We start from the raw sequence: 12359 nt of genomic DNA, 5'->3' as shown, positions 1-12359 counted from the left end.
TGTCAGACCCACATTCTCCCAGATTGGGACTGCAAATCGCTTTCCAACAGACTTCTGCTTCCCTATTCACCAAAGTACTTATTAAAATGTAGGTAGAACTTCCTAGCAGCATGTAGTTCCACATGTAGTGCCACAAGTATGTGGCACTTGAGCGCAATGGCCTAGGTGTGCATGCAAATCATGGGTGTTCTTGCAACTCTGTGTATGTTGTAAGTCATACCTTACTGGAAGTATATGATGTGGACAAAGGTCTGCATTTCCTGACATGTGTGGCGCTAGGATTGGTCAAGGGTTTGCTGTCTCCTATTTGTTGATAGACCTTACCTGTGGTGTGTGTAGAGCCAAACACATGTCGAGCTATCTATAGATTCCTTGTTGTCCATGTTGTTTGGAATTGTTTGTTGTTTCTCCACCCCCCCACCCTCAAACACAGGCATGGGTTTGTGAATAGGGTACCTAGGACTGATGCTACCAGCATGTTACCCAGACATGTGAATAAGTGAATGTTTGGTTGGAACCCAGTATACACACTCAGGTATGGCATGTGAGTACTATACTAGCAAGTCCACTTACAACTTGCAGACCATGTGGCTTTAGATTTCCATCCTGTACACTGACATCTGTAGCCCAGGCATTGGCAGAGGATGTGCAGCATGATTGTTAGCTGACAACTGGCAGAACTCAGATGCCAAATTAATGTCAGTTGTTTACCATCTTGCAGGGTTTGGATGTGCTATGTGTGATATGACCTTTGTAGGCTGCCCTGTCATGTACTTACTCAGGGACATTCAATGATTTGTATGATGGTATGAGCTGTTACATTTACAGTAGATGTACTGTCTGATTTACTTCTTGTGCCATTTCACACAATGCAGTTACTAATGTAAATTGTTTGCCCTTGTCTTCACAGCTGCGAACATGACACCCATCCAGGTCCATGAGTTCCAGAGGAGGGCTATGAGGTACCAACATATCCTGCTGGTAGAGTCGGGTTTCACAAGGATGGCCCGAATATACCGGAATGAACGGGCCTCCGGAGCATGGAGGGCTTTCCCACAGGGTGGCCCTACTTTGCCCACCACAGCCACCACCAGCACTACCACCACTTCCACCCAGGTGGCACCACCCACAGCTGGGACTGTTGTCCCAACGTCTGCAGTTGCTACAGGCCCCAGCAGTGGAACACCTTCAGGGCAGCCCACAGGCATTGGCTCTACATGCCCATACATATCCTCCGCTGGTACCCAGACTGCCCCAGCTGCTACGGTTGACCCTGCAGTTTTTCAGGCAATGGAACGAAAAATGGACCGTGTGCTACGGAAAATCAGTCACCAGCAGCGGGATGTTAGACATATGAACAGGCGTGTGCAGTCCATAAAGCGGACCCTCAGGGCCAACCTCTAGACTTTTCATATGGACATGATTCCCTACCCTCCCTCCTCTTTCCTTGTTCTCATACTTTGTGGGCTTAGGGGGCTTAGTGTTAGGTTAGTATAGGCTGTTAGTTTAGTTAGTGGGTGGGGGGGTCCTGATTCTTTCTATTTTTACTTTTTAAGTGTGTGGGTAGGGGGGCTATGTTGGGGTTCTTGTGTGTTTAAAAAAAAAAAGTAAAAATGTTTTTTTTTTTTTTTAAATATAAAAAATATACAAAAATATATATATTTGTTTAGGCTAGTATAGTATGTGTTTAGGTTAGTATCTGTTGTCCTCCATGTGTCCCGTCTCATAAGGGGGTGGGGGGTTGATGTTTAGAACATTTCGTTACATGTGATAAGTACATTTAGGTTAGGTTAGTTAGGGACAGTTGTGGGTAATGAGTAGTTAGGGTAGATTAGGGTAGGTAAGACTTTTCCCTGAGTTTCCTCTTCTGTGATTACTGTTTAATAAATATATAGTGAACCCTTTACAGTATGTGTTAAATGCTTGTTGATCAGGGCCTTGGCATTAGTGTACATTATTTTTGTTCTATTACATTTGTGTCCTATGCTACAAACAAATCCCAACTGAGCTGTAAGATTGGCAGCTACCCCAGAGCTACCTTGCAAAGATTCCACCATTCATTGCAACCACCAATCACAGTTAATATGGATCCCAAAGTGTTTTTGTCGATAAGTATGTTTTCAAAGTCACAAACAGTGCTTCCAGATTTGGTATGGGGGAACTGTTTTAGGTCTGACTGCAGTGTGATGTTCAAGGACACCCTTATAGGGTGAGTTGTCGTAAGCACTCTTGTAGTATCGTCTTCATGACTCACATAGATCATTTGTGACACTGTTCAGCATGATCACCTATTTGGATGTAAACTCAAACACCTTTATTCATGCAGTTTTTGGAGTGTTTTCTTAGATTTGTGTGCACTGTTAGATGTGTTAGTATTGCATGGTGACAACATTTTGCTTCCACTATTTGATGACTTAGATATCCCTTGAGGAACCATTATTCTGTCCAACACAGCATGATGGTGTATGGTTTCTCGCTTCATCGGATATTACCCTCAGGAAGGGCAGAGTATGATGCAATTCTGGCCAGTGTGCAAATTTATCTGACTACATAATTTCAGGACAGTTGTATTGTAAAGCTATGTAATTTGACAGGAGGCACATTTCAGTTATCTACTGCACAGTTGATGTGTCACATTACACAGAGACAAATTTGTTGTGTAAGTGCTATTTATTGAAAAGTGCTGTAGTGCTATATGTACATTGTCCATGATTGTGAGTCCATTATAGTGACATCTTCCATTGTGATTCTACACAAGTGGTAAAGGAAAATGCTTTTGACATGCTGGGGTGATGTGTCAGACAATGCAGAGGGACAGGATTTGCCAATGAGTAAGAGAGACAAGCACTGGGCAGGCTGACAAGATATACAGTGGTTTGCAGAACAGTCATTGAGTACAGTTGTTGTAAGGCTGGCATGTTACAAAGCGCTGGACCTTGGTAGTAGTTGGCCATGTGGCAAGGACTAGTGCTTCCGGGTACTTTTCCGTGTGACTGTGATATGTTCCATGTCTTCTTCTTCTGATGTGAGTGTTACCTCCTCTGTCCTTGTCGGTGGTGGTTGTGAAGGGGCAACACACACCTCAGTGTGTGTAGACGTGGAGTCAGACATCCCGGTAGCTGCTACCTGTGGGGGTCTTAAGGGCAGTACTGCTGCAAGGAGGATCTGCTGATTCTTAAGAATAGCAGCCACATCATGATGGTAGGCAGCCAGGTCAGCCCTGAGGGGGTCATGATTGCATTTGTGCATGCAGTGGAAGGTTTGGGGTGCGAGGTGTTGTGGCAACTCCCTTAATGCAGTGGTGAATTCCTTGACAGTTTTTTGTAGTCCTTGCAGGATGAATGTTAGGGCTTGCATAGCTGCTGCCTGATCTGCAGATGACGTCATGCACGAACGCACCCCCTCTAGGCTGGCTGCCATAGTTTGCATCCCCACCCGCACCTCCTTGGCCAGCTCCCGCTGTACTCCAACTACAGTTCTCTCAAAGCTGGTGCCTGTGTCGTCTGAGTCCTCAGCTGTATTGGAGCTGGCAGGTCTTACAATTGGGGTGGTGGGTGGATCCTATGCAATGGCTGCTTTTTCTGTGCTCCCCCTTGTGACTGAAGGTGGGGTCTGGAGGGTTCCAAAGACATCTTGGATGGTCTGCTGAAGAATGTTTGTCAGCTTGTCATCCATGTCATCAGGGTATTCCGGGACAGGCATATCCGCAGGAGATCCATCGTCCTCTGAAATGAAATGGGGTACAATTGGTGTGTGTGTGTTGTGGCATTTGTGATGTGACATGCCTGCCTTGTGATGATTTCACATTGTGATCTTGTTTCCTGTTTATTGCTCCAGTCTTTCAGATGGGCATTCTCCCAGGCCTATGGCCCATCCTGCATGCCACCTGTATAGTATTAAGTTATTGGACTTCTCAGCATCATCTCTCTAGTCTTGTTTAGGCCAAATCGTGAATTGCCACCTTCTTGTCCTAGTCAGTCCTCCGTCTACATCCATTCTCATGGTGAGACCTTTCACTGGCTGTGGGTGCTCTGATGGCACTGGCACCACACTTAATAATCTGGACCTGCCCCTGTCTCTGATCTTTCACATCCACTTATATGTAGTTGACATGTAGCGTATCCTATGCATAGCATTGTTATGGCACGATATGGGTGATGGCATTGGTAATGTGTACAGCTGATGTTAGGGAATGTGTGGTACATTGGATTGCCCTGATAGTCGTGGCAGTGTCCTAGTTCCTCCTGTGACTGTGCAGGTGTATGTCAGTGACCAGTTACATGTGTCCTCCCCCTCAATGCTATTGCCTGAGCAGTATGACATTTGGGATGTTGCATTGTGACCCAGGCACAGGATGGACCCTGACATGTGCAGCATGGGTGTTACCTTAGTGCTGTGTAGCTCCTAATGTGGATGACATTGGCTGATGTTTGCAACAACTATGGGCATTCACATTTGACAGGACTGGAGCCTTTGTCTTGTTTCAGGGGATTATGGAAGTTGTCATCCTCAACCCTCTAATTTAGGTGTGTATGATCCATGGGGACGTTACTGCCATTGGCTACTTGAGCTGCACACAGAGCAGAGGTGGTAGTGGCAACTGTTGTCACTGTTACATTCCAGTTGTTGGTATGAATAGAGGTTGTTAATTGGGCCCTAGTTATTGTAAGGGGTATGGTGGCTGACGTGTGACTGGATGTCAGTTTGACGTTGTGCCCTTCCCTCCTGGCATGGCTTTACCTTTGCTCCATCGTTGGCATGGCAGCATGCCCCCATGGGACTGTTGTTGGTGTAGTGTTATGGTGTGCCCCAGCTTCTCTCTGTGCAGGCCATGCCCCCAAGCCATACCCCTTTACCCATGCCACTCCATGTATATGATGACTTCCATGCATTTTGTGGTCCATATCCCCCCCTGCTTACAGCTGACATTAGTGCATTATAATTCCCCATGCGACTTAGCCTGCATGTGCGTTGTCTCCTGGTAGTCTGCGCTGTCCTGTCCTTGAATCTCTGTGACAATCTCCTCAGGGATGACGGCTGCGACCATCTCGTCCATGTGGTCCAGGGCCTCCTGGTGTGCTGGACTCCCACCTCCAGTCTGCAGTGCTGCCTTCCTGTTCCTGGCCATCTTTTCCTTGGACCTGCACTTGCAGTCATGCCAGCGTTTCTTGCATTCGATGACTGTTCTACGTACTTCTGCCAGACTGTTAATCTTGTCAACAATTTGTTGCCATATTGCCTCTCTCCTACTGATTGGCAACTTTGAGGTGCTGGTGTTCTGTCACCTCTTTAACCAGAATTTCCTCTTCCTCAGCACTGAAGCGACACTTTCTTTTCTTCTTAAAAGTGTCCTGGTTCTTGTGTGGGTCCTCCTAACTGGTTCCTGGTCTGTTGTCATCTTCCTGGGGTCTGTACAGGCATCTGGGATCCATTTTGGCTCGCTGTGAGTTTTGATGCTATTGCGTCAAAAAACGCTGCATATCTGGTGTGCGGTGTCGTAAATCGACCCACAGTCATTTGACGCTGTGGTGTGCGTAAACAAAAATGACTTACACCTGTGGTTTACGCCGCTGTGCGTCAAAGTATAAATTTGACGCCCGCACTGCGCACCAAAATGGCGCTAACCAGCGGTAATATTTTTTAGGTCAAGGGTGAGTTAGAGCAGCAGAACCTTTAAAAGAATGAGTGAGCGTGTAAGCCTCACTTTAGTGATTCGGGAAAAAAGGTCCCTTTCACACCTACTGATCATGACAAGGTATGGTGCCACCACCTCAATTGTACTGCTAAACTCCTGGAGAAGGCAGTAGCCTTCCACTGCAAGGAGGACAGCGCATTGGGTGTCCCCCCAAGTCCAACAAGGCTGCAAACCCTGAGACAGGCCTATGTCATGGCGCATACACATGATTTGTGTTTGCCTATGACAAAAAAAAATTGGGATTCAGAAGAACAGTATAATTGGGCTATCAAGGCTATCAAGGTAGGGGTATGTTTCCATCCCAAAACAGTGCTTCTTTTAAAATGTTGCAAAATGTCCCCAAAGTATTCTGCAACTATGGGTTTAATCAAGTAACAAATAGTTCCGTCGGACCCAAGTCTTTGACCCTCAGAGTTATCAGGTCACAAACTGTGATTTAATGAACTTACAACATTTGGCTTTCCAGATTCGAAATGTAATTTATTTCCACAAAATATCAGTAAGCAGGAAGGCTAATAAGGACCAGACTGATTTTTGCCACCGCTTGATTCAAATGCCAAGAAAAACAAGTGAGGCAGTTTGGGCTCCAGTGTTACCTTTCTCAAAGACAAATACAATTGACAGAATAAGAAGCATTTAGCACAATAGTTTCTTGAACTCCAATGCTTTACTTTTACGCTAAATTAATCAGATACTGGAACTATAATGGACATCTTGATCACCACGAGACAAATCTTCGTTTATATCTCTGAATAAACTGGCACTGTGTCAGAGGTAGAGGAGCACACATTGTGCTCCAAGAAATAAAGAAAAGTACAATCATCTGTGAAGCTATTTTCCGTTGTAACATTTTTATTTTTAGACAGGCCACATTTATTTTAAACAAGTTGTTTTTTATGTGCTTGCTTACCAGAAAAGAAACCCATGGTGAGCATTGAATACAAATTGAAGGCAGCTGCCAGCATGCCCTTTTTGTTCTTCATTTATTTATTTTTTCTGCTGTTGCTGTTTTTAGTGTCCTTCGAGGCCTGCATGTTCAAACAGTAACAGAATGTTCTCATCGTGACAGCTAATATTTGCATGTTGCAGTGAACACTGACAAAAAAATGACCAGCAAAAGAATAATGAGAGCTGAATACGCAGAACTATATTTCTTCATCAACACTGATGCATGAATGAATTCCTACCAAAGGAACATGGGATGCCTGCTGCCTTGCCATCACGTTCTGAACCTTGCAGCGTGTGCTTTATCAATCGGCAGCAAGAAAGTACATTTCACGGTGTACAGCAAAAGACTTTCATGTTCTGTGAGCAGAGAGGGACATCGCAAGCGCAGGCAGAGTAAACAGGAAATGAGACGCACCGGTAGCAAGTGATGGCATTTGCATTGTTTGGTTATCCTGTATGTAAAGATCTATTAAGAATTCAAGAAGTTTTGATGTTTAGCAAATAATATGGCATCAATTTAGCAAACTTAACAAAGTGATAGGGAGGTTAAAATATGCTTTTCTGCGCAGTTATGAAAGGTGCATAATTTCAGTGGTGCCTGGTGACATTTGAAAGTGGTGCGGCGTAAACACGATAGTGGTGAGTTTTAAGTAGAGAGAAATCACTGTATTTTGTTTACTTATGCCTAGTAATTATGAAAACTCTGTACCCCACTCCCATTATGGGGGATCCATTGCATCCATTTGCATAAAATCATAATTACTACTGAAATACGTGACCATTGTCCCATGCGCTCTGCAGAGAAGCCAATGATTGGATGGCCATGCATTCTGAACACCTTTTTGACCCACTGATGGACTCTGTGAGAAACTTGCACTACCTGCAACCCCAGCTCCAGAGCTCTCAATACTGCTGCTGCTCATTTCAAAGTATGCACTTAAGAGGAGTAATGTGCATGTGCTACATGAAAAAGGACAGAAACAACATCCCGGAAGTAGCTCACATTATTTTACATTACCCTTCATTTTGACTGAACCCGTTTGCACCCGTTACAACTGCTGCAGTGTCAAGGGCAGTAGCACAGTCTGGCTTTTACTTCACCTCTGCAGCATTTAAGTGGAAGCATGGAACACTTCCCCCTATCAGGCCCACGAGTTCCCATGCCCCCCCCACTCTCCCTCCTCCAAGCAGACTCCAGCTGCTAGTATTCACCCAAACACATCTTTGGCTCGGGTCCGTTGCTATTTCCCGGAGCAGACAGGCCTCCCACCTGCTCCATCACATCCAATGGGGTGTGCGGACTATGCACTCCTAAAATGGCTGGAGCCTCCTCTATTGGTTGGCAGGTGCGCCGGTCGCCACCTGCTCCTTCCCTCCCTCCTCACAGTACAGCTGCAACTGAACTGGCATTAAGATTAAGATTAGAGTCCGGAGTCAGAGCTCGGGTGAGTGTTCCTACACACACACAGACACACACACACACAAAATCACAAGACTATGAGTATCTTCCTCTGGACTGAACCTACCCTGTCCTGGACTACCCTAACCTCTACCGGCTCTCCCACTGAGATCGTGCGTCTGCTCTGAGCAGGAAGAAAATGAAAGCTAATTTGTTTTCGTAATCATTGAAAAATCATCGGACAGGGACCAGGTATTCCTGGTTCTGAAAATCTCATAACTGCTGGATTTTGGTGCAGGGGTCCCTTGCTTTTTATACAACAAAATTAGCAAACTCATAATGAGGGCATTACCTTCGAGAAATGGAGGCACAGGGTGATTCTCTCACTGCTTTGATGAATTACTTTCCTAAAAGGATAACAAGTCAGGAAAACAAACTATCACAGCAACCACAGTGATTTCATGTTTATGCAGAGAGAGACATGGAAAATCATGCGTGTCATGCACGTGAGAACACGTGCACGCAGCCACACACGCTCTTACTTTACAAGGACAAGCCATTTAATTCAGTCAAGTGTGTTTTACTATTTCTAACTCAAAGGCCACTTGGTACTGAACAAGTATTTTTCTTAAAATATTATTAAAAGCACACACTCGAAAAAAACTCAAAATACACTTCAGGAAACCATCTATAGTCACGAATGGCACATGGAGGTGCAATTAATTGACCCTTTCCAGCCTTGTATTGGTGGGTCTCTTGCCTCCTCAGGGATCATGATGGCCTTTACTTGGCAAAAGAACGGAAGCTCGATATCCCAGTTGTCTACTCTGCGGAAGAGGTTTTCTGTGTGCACCAGACCTGGCATCAGCATTGTGGGGACAGGGACTTCAGCAATGAGCACCTGTTCCATGGTGCCCATGTGTATGCAGAGTCCCTCTGCTTAGAGTGCACATGACCACTTGTCCCGGTGGATGCTAATTATCATGCTGTTACAGCCAAAACAAACCTAACCAATCCTGGAGCTGCTCTCATGCTGTTTCCAGAATGAGATTGTTGTAGTTTAGCAGCGATAAGATTAAGCATTAGCAGAAGACATCTTGTATTTAGCAACTATTGTGAACATTTCGTGGAATCCATTTGTATTCATGGCAGCTATTTTCTCTGCCACATGCTGCCATGTGCTCATCATGTGCTCTCTCCTACTTTTCTGTTAACTACTCTTTAAAATCTGCCTAGTGACAAGTTATATTTAGCATCTCCCACTTTCGCACATGCTCAGTAAGGTCTGCAGGTGTTAGTCCTTGAAAACTGTTAGCCCCTCCTACCTGTCGACTGTGAATTTCCATATGACCTTACATGTATGTAAGTCTTGCTTCTATAATTGTACCACCTCCTTTTAGCCCCTGCGTGGGTATAAAAGGACCATGCTCTCTCAGTTCAGTGTGCAACTTCAAACATTACCGAAGGGTGCTGTTTGAACTGTAGTACCACCTCATGAGGTTTAATAAACTTTGTCTTTTATTTCAGTTTCTGTGCCAACTTCTTCCTATACGGTCTGAGGACTTTGTGCAGAGAAGGGTGAACCCCTTGCACTAGTAGGCCTTGCTGAGGCTTACTTCAACAAATTGGTGCCCGAACAGGGACTCATCGGCGACTCGGACGCCCAATGGATTTGTTTGCGACAAAGGATTGGGATCTCGCTGCGGACGATCAATGCCTGAGGAGACCCGAGTCTTGGCAACCATGGCGTTTTCCCCTTCTTTCTGATTTGACCATCCAGGTGGCACCGGTCCTCGAGTGAGATCCTTTTTGTTCATTCGTCATGCAGTGACCATTTGGTAGATTTTAGAACTTGGCAGTTGGAACATGGACACCCTGTGATTGGTAAGAGCCTTTTAACGGCACTTGCTGTGGGTTTTGATGCCTTTGTTTGGTAATGAAGTTTAGCACTACTTACTGTGGCTCTCGTGTTTTGGGTGACTAGTCAATTTGTGTCCTTTGAATTGATATATAATGTGCAATTTATATAGGCAGGTAATGAGGAGAATTTTCTCTAATTTAATTTTGATTTGAATGGCACCTTAAGCGCTACTTTGATTATAATATTGCATATTCTGCACTATTTTTGGCATGCCTGTTTTTAGCGCACTTCGTAGGATGTGTTGCTTTTGTAATGGTACCAATTTGAGACTGGAAGAATCGCAACCGGCACCCCCAGAGGGGATGCCCAATAGAGATATGTATGTTAAACATGGTCTTTCTTCTATAATGTACAGCACATTATGGAATAAATACACTCGTGCGGATCCTGAGTTATGTTGGCCTATGCATGGGTCATTTGATTTGCGAAAGATTGAGTATGTGGAACAATGTATGTGTAAGCGAAAGTCTAGGCAAGATATGTTTGACTGTGTACGAATGTGGGAGAAAGAAGTGCGTGGACGAGTGAAGCGTGAGCAAGCCTTGCTTGAGAAAGAGCAGCGGAAGAATGTATATGTGAAAGCATTGGAAATGAGAAGGAAATAATTAAAAGACTTAAAGGAGCTAGAAGAGAAAGAACATAAATTACAGGTAACTGGCCAATACACCATTAGGCAACCTCTCTATCCTATCCTTAATAAACCCCACAATGATTTTTTGTTACTAGATCGCCCTCCACCTCCGTATGTCGTTCCTTCTGCCCCTCATGAGTTAGCTAAGATCTCCGGTTCGGAGCAACAGAAGGTACGAGACAGTCACTCTATGTTGCCTGCTGACCGTGCGTCTGAGCTTAGATCTATTGCTCATAAAACAATTCGTAGCGTTGTCTCTGCTTCTGAACTTTTAGACAACATGAAAGGGTGGACGGAAAAGGAGCAGCTATATTTTACTGAGGCATTTGGCACAGAAGTTATTGAACTATATCAGAAATATTCTGATGAGTTAGAGCCCGATGATGTAGCAGCTGATCATAAGCAAATGCGTGATGGTCTTTTTGTTTTCTCCCAGGTGGCTGATGCAATCAGGCGTTTGGTGAAATTATGTGTTGTGGCAGTCTGTTTGCAAGAGGAGAAAGGGGTTGTGGACGTAGTTGCACGGACATCTCAGACCGGCGGGGTGCAAGCTTCCAGATTTGGAATAGATAAGACTATGATAGTTCACGCAAAACCAATGCGGGAGGCCGCGCCTTTGTATGTTCCTCCTAAAGGATTGGGTACAAGTGATGATAAAACTTCTGTTGATGCTAAGGGTTATTTTATTTGTAATTGGGTGTATACTCCTTGGAATAGGGCAGATGTAATGGCAGTTAAAACAGCATTACCTGACCCTCGGAAAAATCCAGCCGCCTTTTATGAGGAAGCTGAGGGAGCAATTTGTTCTTGTACTATGACTTTGGCTGACCTTGATTTATTTTTCGGATTGATATTACCGCCAGATATGTGGAGAACTGTTCGTAAAATTGATGATCGTGTAGTTTTTGGGGCGTCATGGAAAGAATTAGAACAGATTGACGGAGATGCAAAAAAGCCATATCAGTTGATTCTAGATCTTCCTGCAGCCATATTAGTTAAGTTAAAAACGATTATTCCCCCTAAAAAGATAGATTGGACTGTTTTAGCGTCCTGTAAGCAAAAGGCAGATGAATCGGTCTCTGATTTCTTTACACGCTTTGAAGAAGCATTTCATGATTTTAGCTGCCAGTTATTGTCAGATGAAACGGGCAGACATTTGTTTGTCGATAAATATGTCGCAAATCTGTTACCAGGAATAGCTAGTCGTTTAAAAGCTAGTGAAAGTTCATGGATTACCTCTACTCCGGTTTCTCTTTTGACTATGGCTCAGTATTATGAACGTCAGGAATTAGAAGCAAAAGGTAGCGAGGATAAAAAGATTAAAGAATTAAAGACGACGGTTATGTTGGCTCAAGCTTATGGTCCGCCTTTTAGAGGTAGTGATAGAGATGGACGTGGATCTTATGGTTCTTCTTACACTCGTTCGAATTTGTCTGTTGATAAGTGTGCGTATTGTAAGAAATTTGGGCATTGGGCTGCCGATTGTCAAGCACTACGTGTTCAGCAGTGTTCACGTGGTTGGGGACAAATGAGAAATCGCTCAGGATATTCAGGACCTAGAAGAAGCATGAATGATCATGCTAGGGTTGATGCTAATGTACAAGGGCAGGATGGGTTTAATACGTTTGATAGACGCAACCAATACCAGATGTCTAACTATGTGCAGCCTGATTTCCATGATTCTGCTTATGCATAGGATTGCCTAGGATGGGGTAAGGAATCAGTTGAAGTTCCAGTAGATCGGAGGCGTCCCTATGTTACAGCT

This window comes from Pleurodeles waltl, chromosome 5 (assembly GCF_031143425.1).
Source record: "Pleurodeles waltl isolate 20211129_DDA chromosome 5, aPleWal1.hap1.20221129, whole genome shotgun sequence".
Classification (NCBI taxonomy): Eukaryota; Metazoa; Chordata; class Amphibia; order Caudata; family Salamandridae; genus Pleurodeles; species Pleurodeles waltl.
Note: the sequence above shows the minus strand (reverse complement) of the source record.